This window comes from Bolinopsis microptera, chromosome 9 (genome assembly GCF_026151205.1).
Source record: "Bolinopsis microptera isolate Bmic1 chromosome 9, MBARI_Bmic_1.0, whole genome shotgun sequence".
NCBI lineage: Eukaryota > Metazoa > Ctenophora > Tentaculata > Lobata > Bolinopsidae > Bolinopsis > Bolinopsis microptera.
In genome coordinates this window covers 15,766,309-15,776,113 of record NC_087080.1, presented here as the reverse complement: position 1 = coordinate 15,776,113, position 9,805 = coordinate 15,766,309, and positions in this window count along the sequence as shown.

The window sequence follows — 9,805 nt, the reverse complement described above, 5'->3', positions numbered from 1 at the left end:
CCATTAGACAGGGAAATCGGCTCCTCGATTGCGGTCGCCCAAATTATTAAGTATTATTTAATACTCTAGTAGCAGGGAATAGTTGAGTGTGCACTTCGATGTACACGATTTCTGACAACACAGGGTTGTTTGTTAGATCATTCTTAACCAAAATCGTTTAGGTACGCAATTTGTGTCGCTAGACATAACCCTACAGGGCAACTTTTCTAAATTACCCTCAGTCGCGCATACGGGATTTTTGTATTTCAGCTCCTGAAGGTCATAGAGACTTCAATTTTAGCTTAAAATTACCGCAATGGCCATATTTATATACAAGTTATGAAGCAACATAAGGTCTCCAGTGCTTTGTTTTATAGATATTGACAAAAAACTGTTTTTTGGCTCAGCGAACCAAAAATGGGACTGAATTTTGGTAACTTGAACTAGGAAGATCGTAGAGACTTGAATTTTAGCTTAAAATGAGCGCAAACATCACATTTATATACAACTTATAAAGCAATATAAGCCCTTTAATGCTTATTTGTTAAGATATTGACAAAAATCGGTCATTTTGGCTACACGCGTGAGGAAAAATACCAAATTGGGCAACAACTTTGGTCTTTTTTTGACCAGTTTTGTGCTCAAGTTATTAAAATGTGCTTTGATGTTGTAGATCGGGTGTTTTCTTCCAATATGGGTTTCGGTATAAATCCGGAAGCACCCGGTTCATGGGTGATAAGGGTTAAAAACCCTAAAATGTCAGGCAATGGGCGAGACAATTGTCTGAATTTGGTTATAAAAACACTTGCACTCTTTGCTAGGGTTTGCTTTTTTCTGCTACATTGATCCGATTTCTAACTACTAATCATCCCCCTCTACATCATTCTCTTTTAGATACATGATTTCTATAAGTTCTTAAAGGTACATCCGGCATGATGTAAAGTCTATATCAAAGCATTTTAATGTGGTCTTAACAAGTTGCAAGATATTCAAGTTCGCTAATAAACAAAGATTGTAGGTTATCGTTCTTTTACATATCGAGTAATTTTGGCTACACATTTGAGGAAAGATACCAAATCGGTTTACCAAACGAAGATTGTAGGTTATCTATTATTCTTTACATGATTATTGACGCAACTTCATAGTCAAAGCTGTATTATTTTTAATATTTAATATTTATCCACACTCTCCATAAGAATATTATTGGGAGTCATTTTTGTGGTTAAAATTCGATTAAATCAGTATTTCTAAGCAAAAAACTGTCCCAAATTTCTCCTCCGAATATGGTCCGCTAGTTCGAAATTTTAGCACTTATAAACGTTATTGTTAGACATTACATTAACTAGTGTAATACCACTGAGACCAGATGTAGTGATCTATTCAGATAAAGCGAAGAATGTGCATCTGAATGAAGAGAAATTTTCTGATCAAGAGAAAAGAATATGAAGAGATATCAGCAATTGACAGAAGAGATTGCAAGCTCCAGACAGTATCAGTTCGAGGCATTTACAACTGCATCCTCCAAACATTTATGAACCACTGCACCTGATCGTAAACACTTAAGAGAAAAAGGCCTGCATGAAGATCGCTGAAATTAGCATGAGGGCATCATACACCATCTATCTGTCCAGAAACACCATTATATGGACAGATGATTGGGAGTTAGTCCAGAGGCTAGTAATTGCATAGTAGGAGCGTATAATGTTTGTAGAATGTAATTATTTTTACAAACTACCGTTCAAAATTTACAGATCAAGTGATTGCCTACCCACAATTATATTACAACGTCGTGGGGTCAGTTGATATTGTTGCTAAAAATCAGGAGCAAGCGTCTTGAAACAGGATACCATGAATCTGTATAAGTTTTAAGTAGTTTCATTCTACGTTTAATATTATTATTGGGTCGTTTACGTTAAAGTTATATTTGGCCATTTTATAGCCTCCCCCTCAAAAAGCCCACAATTGCTCAATATTATGTAAAAGAAGGATAGATAACCTACAATCTTTATTTTATTAGTGAACTTGAATATCTTGCAACTTGTTAAGACCACATTAAAATGCTTTGATATAGACTTTACATCATGCCGGATGTACCTTTAAGAACTTATAGAAATCATGTATCTAAAAGAGAATGATGTAGTGGGGGATGATTAGTAGTTAGAAATCGGATCAATGTAGCAGAAAAAAGCAAACCCTAGCAAAGAGTGCAAGTGTTTTTATAACCAAATTCAGACAATTGTCTCGCCCATCGCCTGACATTTTAGGGTTTTTAACCCCTATTACCATGAACCGGGTGCTTCCGGATTTATACCGAAACCCATATTGGAAGAAAACACCCGATCTACAACATCAAAGCACATTTTAATAACTTGAGCACAAAACTGGTCAAAAAAAGACCAAAGTTGTTGCCCAATTTGGTATTTTTCCTCACGCGTGTAGACAAAATGACCGATTTTTGTCAATATCTTAACAAATAAGCATTAAAGGGCTTATATTGCTTTATAAGTTGTATATAAATGTGATGTTTGCGCTCATTTTAAGCTAAAATTCAAGTCTCTACGATCTTCCTAGTTCAAGTTACCAAAATTCAGTCCCATTTTTGGTTCGCTGAGCCAAAAAACAGTTTTTTGTCAATATCTATAAAACAAAGCACTGGAGACCTTATGTTGCTTCATAACTTGTATATAAATATGGCCATTGCGGTAATTTTAAGCTAAAATTGAAGTCTCTATGACCTTCAGGAGCTGAAATACAAAAATCCCGTATACGCGACTGAGGGTAATTTAGAAAAGTTGCCCTGTAGGGTTATGTCTAGCGACACAAATTGCGTACCTAAACGATTTTGGTTAAGAATGATCTAACAAACAACCCTGTGTTGTCAGAAATCGTGTACATCGAAGTGCACACTCAACTATTCCCTGCTACTGGAGTATAAGGGAGAGCTTCAATTGGAGTTACGAGGCGCTCGAGTGAGGATAAAGATAAAGTAAGTTCAATTTATTCTAACCTTGGTTGGTTGTTGCCATTTTGTAAAGGAATGTCTGCTCCCCGGTGCTCTTTCAGTCGACAAAGATGTCAAACAACTGAGCGCCAGGATGCAGGGCAAATTATTCTTTGTTTAAAATTAGGAATTACAATTACTCGGAAATTCCCCGTCCACATCATAGAACCGAGACGTCAGTCTAAGATTTGGGTAGGTCCAGGATTAGAAAGGCAAAATGTTTTATGAGCACAATGGCCGAGTCTTGAAATTGTTCTCTTTAACTGGCTCCCAACAAAACAAGGTCCTGGATCCTCTTATCTTAACTGCGAGTAATTCCTTTGTTAACGCGAAGTACGAGGCAAACAGTCGAATAGCTGGCCAAGGCAAGCTGCGTTATCCACCCCTAATTGTTTAAGTAGGGAGTTTATTTCTCTGTCTCATGCTAGGATTGCTTCTGAGATTGCCTCTAAATTGGATTCAGGCCAATTTCCGGTTGGATATTGGCCGGCAGTGAATTATCCTGAGCTTTTCCCTGAGAACCAGAGGTTTTTTCTTAACTGCAATGCTACAGAAGAGTGGTCAAATTCCTTAACTCCAATTGCATTTCAAATATCCGTGCCACTTTTATTTTTAATATGGGATGGGCCATCATTCAAATAATTTTTAAGTTGTATGTCCTGAAGTAACAAAACAATAATGCATAGTCTAAAGTTCATCGTGTGCGGATAGACTTCTAGATCGGGCACTTCGTGGGTTCTATTACTTGGTCACTTGGTAACGGACAATAAAGTTTTGTGAAGCAATGCTATTATGCAATGCCCTACTGAACAAAACCCTGTCAAAATATCTCCCGCCCACGTAGAAAACATGATAAATCTGATTTAAATTCTAACAATAAAATTCACTTTGTCACATTGTCTGTGAATGCTTCTGAATCTGATCAACTTCTGATAGGTGAAGAATGAAGAGCTTGCTTCAGGGCTGTGGTTTCAACATATTAGGACACCCACGAAGCTGCGCCTGCCGCGCCAAGCCACGCCTCACGACAAGAGATACCAGTATACCACGCACTTACTGCCCATGCCAATCACCCGACACATGTGGGAGTTAAAGCATTCCAATACTTCATAATCGTGTCAACTGTCAAGTATTAGAGCTTTTCCTAATATCCAGAGGTGGTACGGTTAATTCATAATAAGGAGCCGGTATGACTATCAGGATCATGTTTATTGGTTAAATTAAAACGTCTGTTGCCGGGTTCCTATGGGTGGGATGTTTCTGTTAAATCCGTAATCCACGTGGTCGTGAGTGTTTTTAGCATGTGAGACGTGGGTTGGAGATCAAAATTCAAGAGGCCTTTGAGTATAGAGCCTTCCATTTCCAGTTCCTCAATCAGTATGAATTGCGAGGGTGTCAAGATCAAATTAACGATTGTGGTATCTAGGAATCTATATTATTTTATGATATTTGTACCAAATGGAGTTGTCTTGCATTTAAAGCTAGGGTAATCACTGACGTTTCAATTCCATCACATTAAATATCGGAAATATATTAAAAACAGCATGATATCACCCGGGCAACAACAACAACAACAACAACAACAACAAATCAAGTCATAGAAAATATGAAGAGACTAGTCATAATGTGAGACTAATAACACAAGCGTTATATCACACGGCACTATATACAACACAGCAATATATAACACACTAGACAATGATACAATAATGTCACATTTAGAGTCCTTGGTACTCGACTCTACACATTACGCAATACAACCAAGTTATAAAGTATTGGAAGTATCAAATTGGTTGTAGCTGCTGTGCTAAAGTCTATAATCGCTCTGTGTAGTAACCAATGGATCACTCTGGATTGTCTCCTAATTCACGTACCTCTCTAGGTTCTCATCGTGTAGTATTGGTATGATAGATATGGTAAATATGATGTCCTATCAATGTCAGCTATTTGACTGGGAGTTTAAGGATTTGACGCATAATCATGACCATTTGCCATTAAATTAACCTTATCGGAATCCTGTCATATTATTCACTAATCATGCTGCTTGCCCCGTGTAAATACAATTTAAAATGCAAGAAATTGTGTACATGTAAACATTGTAAAGCTTTAAAATACGGCCATGGTTATCTGAACTAGAGCGATACATTAGCTATCTTGGAAGTACTCAACTACTAAATGTACTCCATGTACTCCATGTAATCAATGTACTCAATGTACTCAATGTACTCGATGTACTCAATGTACAAACTGCCAGTTGATCTACGTTGAAACTCAGCCGTTACGAATCAGGCCCTATCAAAACTATACTGCTCCTCGGATAGGTTACTTATCCAAGTCTCTCTACGATGATTTAAGCAGGAAGTTCATCCCCTCTAATTCCATGGAATAAGGTCATGTTCATTGTTCAGTGTCGTCTAATTACCTACCAAATCCTTGTTCACTTCCACAAACGCTCTTACTAATTTCAGAGCTATGGAAATTGCAAAATCATTCTCTTCCACGAATGTTCTTACTAATTGTTTGAAGCCAAGCAAAATCAAAATTATGTTTGTTTAATGATTGAACAATGGAAGATTATTTTATCCCATACGATTTGAATATACGTTTAAAGTACCGAGGTTGGCAGTACTTGAGATTGGAAAACATGTCGAAAGTGCTGTCAGCAGTAAGCCCCCAAATCAAACAACAGATTCAACAATGGAAGAGCGCTGTGAGAAATAAACAACAACAGACAGACTCCAGAACAAAGGACCTGGATAAGACCCGAGAGGATATTTAAATTGACTTGCTTCCTGCAATAGCTAGAGGTAGATACAACGGTTAAATATTAATTACTTAGAAGGAGCGTAGGAGCTCTTGCTTAAACTAAGTAGGATTTGATAATGACCAAGGACTTTTGCAGTATAATGTATGTAAACTATGTATAATGTCATAAATGAGTAATGACGGATGTTCGCCTCCTCGTTATCCTAGTTAACTATTGGGAAGGAAGGTCGAAAGGATCAGATGATTACCAAGTAACTAGAAACATTTTGGCACAATGTCAACTACTCAGTCTCAAGAGTCTTGCAGATTTGTTCCAAGAAACAAAAATGGGAAAGTCTTCGAATAGGCTGCAAAATTGATAAGATCTCTGCTTTTGCAACGGAACTAATGTACATTAGACACTTTGTGGTCTGGTGTAATTGTAATCTGACTTCAATTAGAGCAAAACTCTTTAAGGTGAGCCGCAAGTCTGGGTACTTTATATTCTCAAAAGTCAATTTTATCTATAGCATTTTAATTTCCACGGAAATGACCGGTCAAAACCACAATATATCATGTCGTCCATTGCAGACAAGTATATGTAGGTACTTTACCAGTCATGTGTGAGTACAAGCTAGTACATCTACCCTGTGCCTACCTCTCAAGGATATGGTCGCTCAATTCTCATTACCATGATTGTGGTACTGGTGAGCTTTCTGGCTAGTCTAGGGTTTGCGGAGGGTTGTGGATGTAGTACCTACTCTGCTAACTTTGATTCGTTCGTTGAGTGCTTTACAAAAGGTTCGTTCTGCCAGGTATCAATGTTATCTTATGCTACCATTGTTGGAGTTCTTGGAGTTCTTACTTGACAATCGGTAAATCATACATAGTTTGAAATGCTGCTTATTGACGTCATATTTTTGATTTTATCAGTTATCTTATGTATACTTTATCGGACCTTATTTGACCGGACATTAAATGAACGGACATAATTATGAACGGACATTAAAATGAACGCTCGTCGCTCGAAGGCATGGCATTCAAAACCATCAAAAATCCAAATTTTGTCATCTTTTTTTTTGCGTTTTTAAAATATTATCAGATAATTTGTGAATTAATTTTTCATACAATGAGCAAGAAAAGTGGTCGTTAAACAGTAAAAAATTTCAAAATATCTGTAGATCAGTGTCTATGATTATGAAAGTTGTGTAAAAACAACAGATACGAAATATGACCAGATTTGATGATCACATCACTGATCACATGTCATTTTCCTCAAATGGGTTATCGTGCATTGAATATTCCAATTTCCATGCTTAAACATTAAAGCATCATATCAGTAATATCAGTAATACCTGCTTTTTAAAAACTATTATTTATTTGCCCACCTCGGTCCTGCATTTCAGTGTAACTGTAAACTTTTACAAGATGTGGAGGTAAATAATAACTCCGAAGAAATGAACGAGGAAGCCAAAGATCAAGAAAGTGATCATGCCATAATGTGATACTTAGAATATTTAAATTGTATAATAACTCGTTTTTGATTGATACATTGATAAAGTTTGGTCCGAATCCGATGAAAGTAGTTACAAATACAATTGACTGAAATTAGAAAGTTGTCATATCCGGAACATGAGTTCGCAGTGGAATAATTTTGGAAAAAATCTCAACGGACTTTAACTTGGACGGACCTTAAACGGACGGACTTTATTTGAACGGACATTAAGATGAACGCTAGGACCTCTAGCGTTCAATTAATGTCCGTTCAAATAGTATAATAAGTAAAATTTCGCAGTGGAATACTTTTGAGAAAAAAGAAATCCAGCAGACTTTGACTTTGACCGAAAACGGACAAACTTTATTTGAACGGACATTATAAAATAAATACCAGGGCCTTCAGCATCCAACTAATGTCCGGTAAGATAGGGAATCGTATAGATATGTAACATCAGATGTAAGACATAGCAAACTAACCCTCCCTCAGAGAGCAAAGTATACGCTAAATGTAAGGCACCTCTGGTGTGGACCAACTTCATACGAGGCTCACTAAAAACAGACGAGGAACTAACCTTGCTTGACTCGGTGAATGGTGACGGAACCCAATTCGGAGGGGTCCTTGCCTCTTCCTATTGCTCTATCTTCTCCAACAATACTGTAACTTTGTGTGGTAGTGGCTGTTCTCCGTTGCCCAATGACTACGAAACTAACTGGCAGGTAAACCAAACGTCTTGCTGTTTTATTGCATTTGTCGCTGTGTAATTATGAGCGGTTGTGGTTCTGAGTTGGGTTTGGTCGCCATAAGGTTTCAATCTTTAGCGGTTTAAAACCTCATTTAATTGTTTAACAGTCATGATTTCAGACTTGTAGAGTGAAAAAGTACCAAATTTAAATACTAGCTCATATGCCACAAATCACCCACAAACTAGTACGTTGCGTCTACTTTAATTGTCTATTTCAAAAACGATATGACCATCACCTTAATATGCAAATGTCTGAATAATTTTATTACATGGTATAACAACCGTCACATGATGGCTTTACACCAGGTATTCGATATTCATTCACGAACCTCATACTTTCAACATGCTCATCACATGAACTCAGGTACAGTACCACCCGAACTCTCCTAACGCAGACCTAATGGGAGCCCCGATAATAGCTAACCCTGCCTACGCTGCTGTAGTGCAGTGCAGAGAAGGGTACGCTGAAGCTGTGGGCAGCAGCACAGTAAGCAGTGTTACTTGCTCCCAATCAGGCTGGAACCCCTCCAACCTAACCCTCCTAACTACCTGCAGTCCGGGGTGTCCTGCTCCCAATATTACTCATGGTGCTGTGTCTCCGCAGGGTAGGAACGTCTCCGGGGCTGCTCCCTACACTGTGGGTAACTTTCTGAGGGTGTCGTGTGGGGACGGGTTTGTTTTGTCAGGAGGAGACTCACTAACTTGCACTGCTCTCATGAGGTGGAAACCTGCTGTCGCTCCTAGGTGTGTTACCAGGACTAGTTCTGTTATTAGTGCCGCCAACACGCACCATCCTTCTCTGTTTATTGCGCTTATATTGTCTGTTATTAGTGCCGCTAACACGCACCATCCTTCTCTGTTTATTGCGCTTATATTGTCCATATCTTACGTTGCATTTTAGATTTTTAATTTAAGTGGAAATAGAGATTATCTTACTTATCGTATATAGTTATGGTATTGCTAAAGTTGGAAAATTTTACCATTTCTGTAGGTTTTATTTACACGATGCTAGATGTGACTGTGAGCGTGTTTTATTTTAGTTACACTGGCTTTAACAATGTTAAATTAACACCCTTTTTGTGTAGAATTACTCTACTTGGGGCCTTCTACGAACAGTTAAGTGCACTTCGTAAGTTAAAATATGTGAAACTGCGAAGAATAAATAAAACGAAAGTAGAAATTACCAAAAACTGTGTTACGCATCCGGTAGCAACAGGGTTACGAAGGAAGACGTAAAGACCCCCAGCAGCTTATGATGAGTTCAAGAATGGGGCTAATTAATTACATGGGGCCGAGAAGGAGGCCATTTCAATGTATTGTTCGAGACCTAGTTAATTGGAGGGTAATCAGTAAACTCGTTAATGATCACTTACCGATATTCTTGAGGCCAGTCATTCCATTTGACGGAGCTTCAGAGCTCTGCTGAGTCTGTGCATTAGTTTTCGGCTTGAAGTTCAATTTGGACCAAGTTTCTGCAGACATATCCACGTAAATTCTCCTTCGTAGCTTCTCTTCTAATCGTCTACGCAGTGTTAACATTAGAACGGGTGTCAGTATATGGATTGTTACAGTAAAAAAAAACAGTTTGTGAAACGTGTGCGAAACACGATACAATAGTGGCTATAAGATAAAGAAGCGGAGGTGTCAAAGAGAAGCCAGGCCCCAACCGACCCGTATTAGACAACATCCAACACAATTGGGAAAGGCTCTGCCTCCATTTAAAATACAAAGAGCAATATGTAACCTTACGTCATGCGGATTACGGAAGATCTGGCCAAATCTCGGATATAAGTACCAAATAACTGATGCAGATGAGGGCTTGTAAAAGTAAAACCGAGCA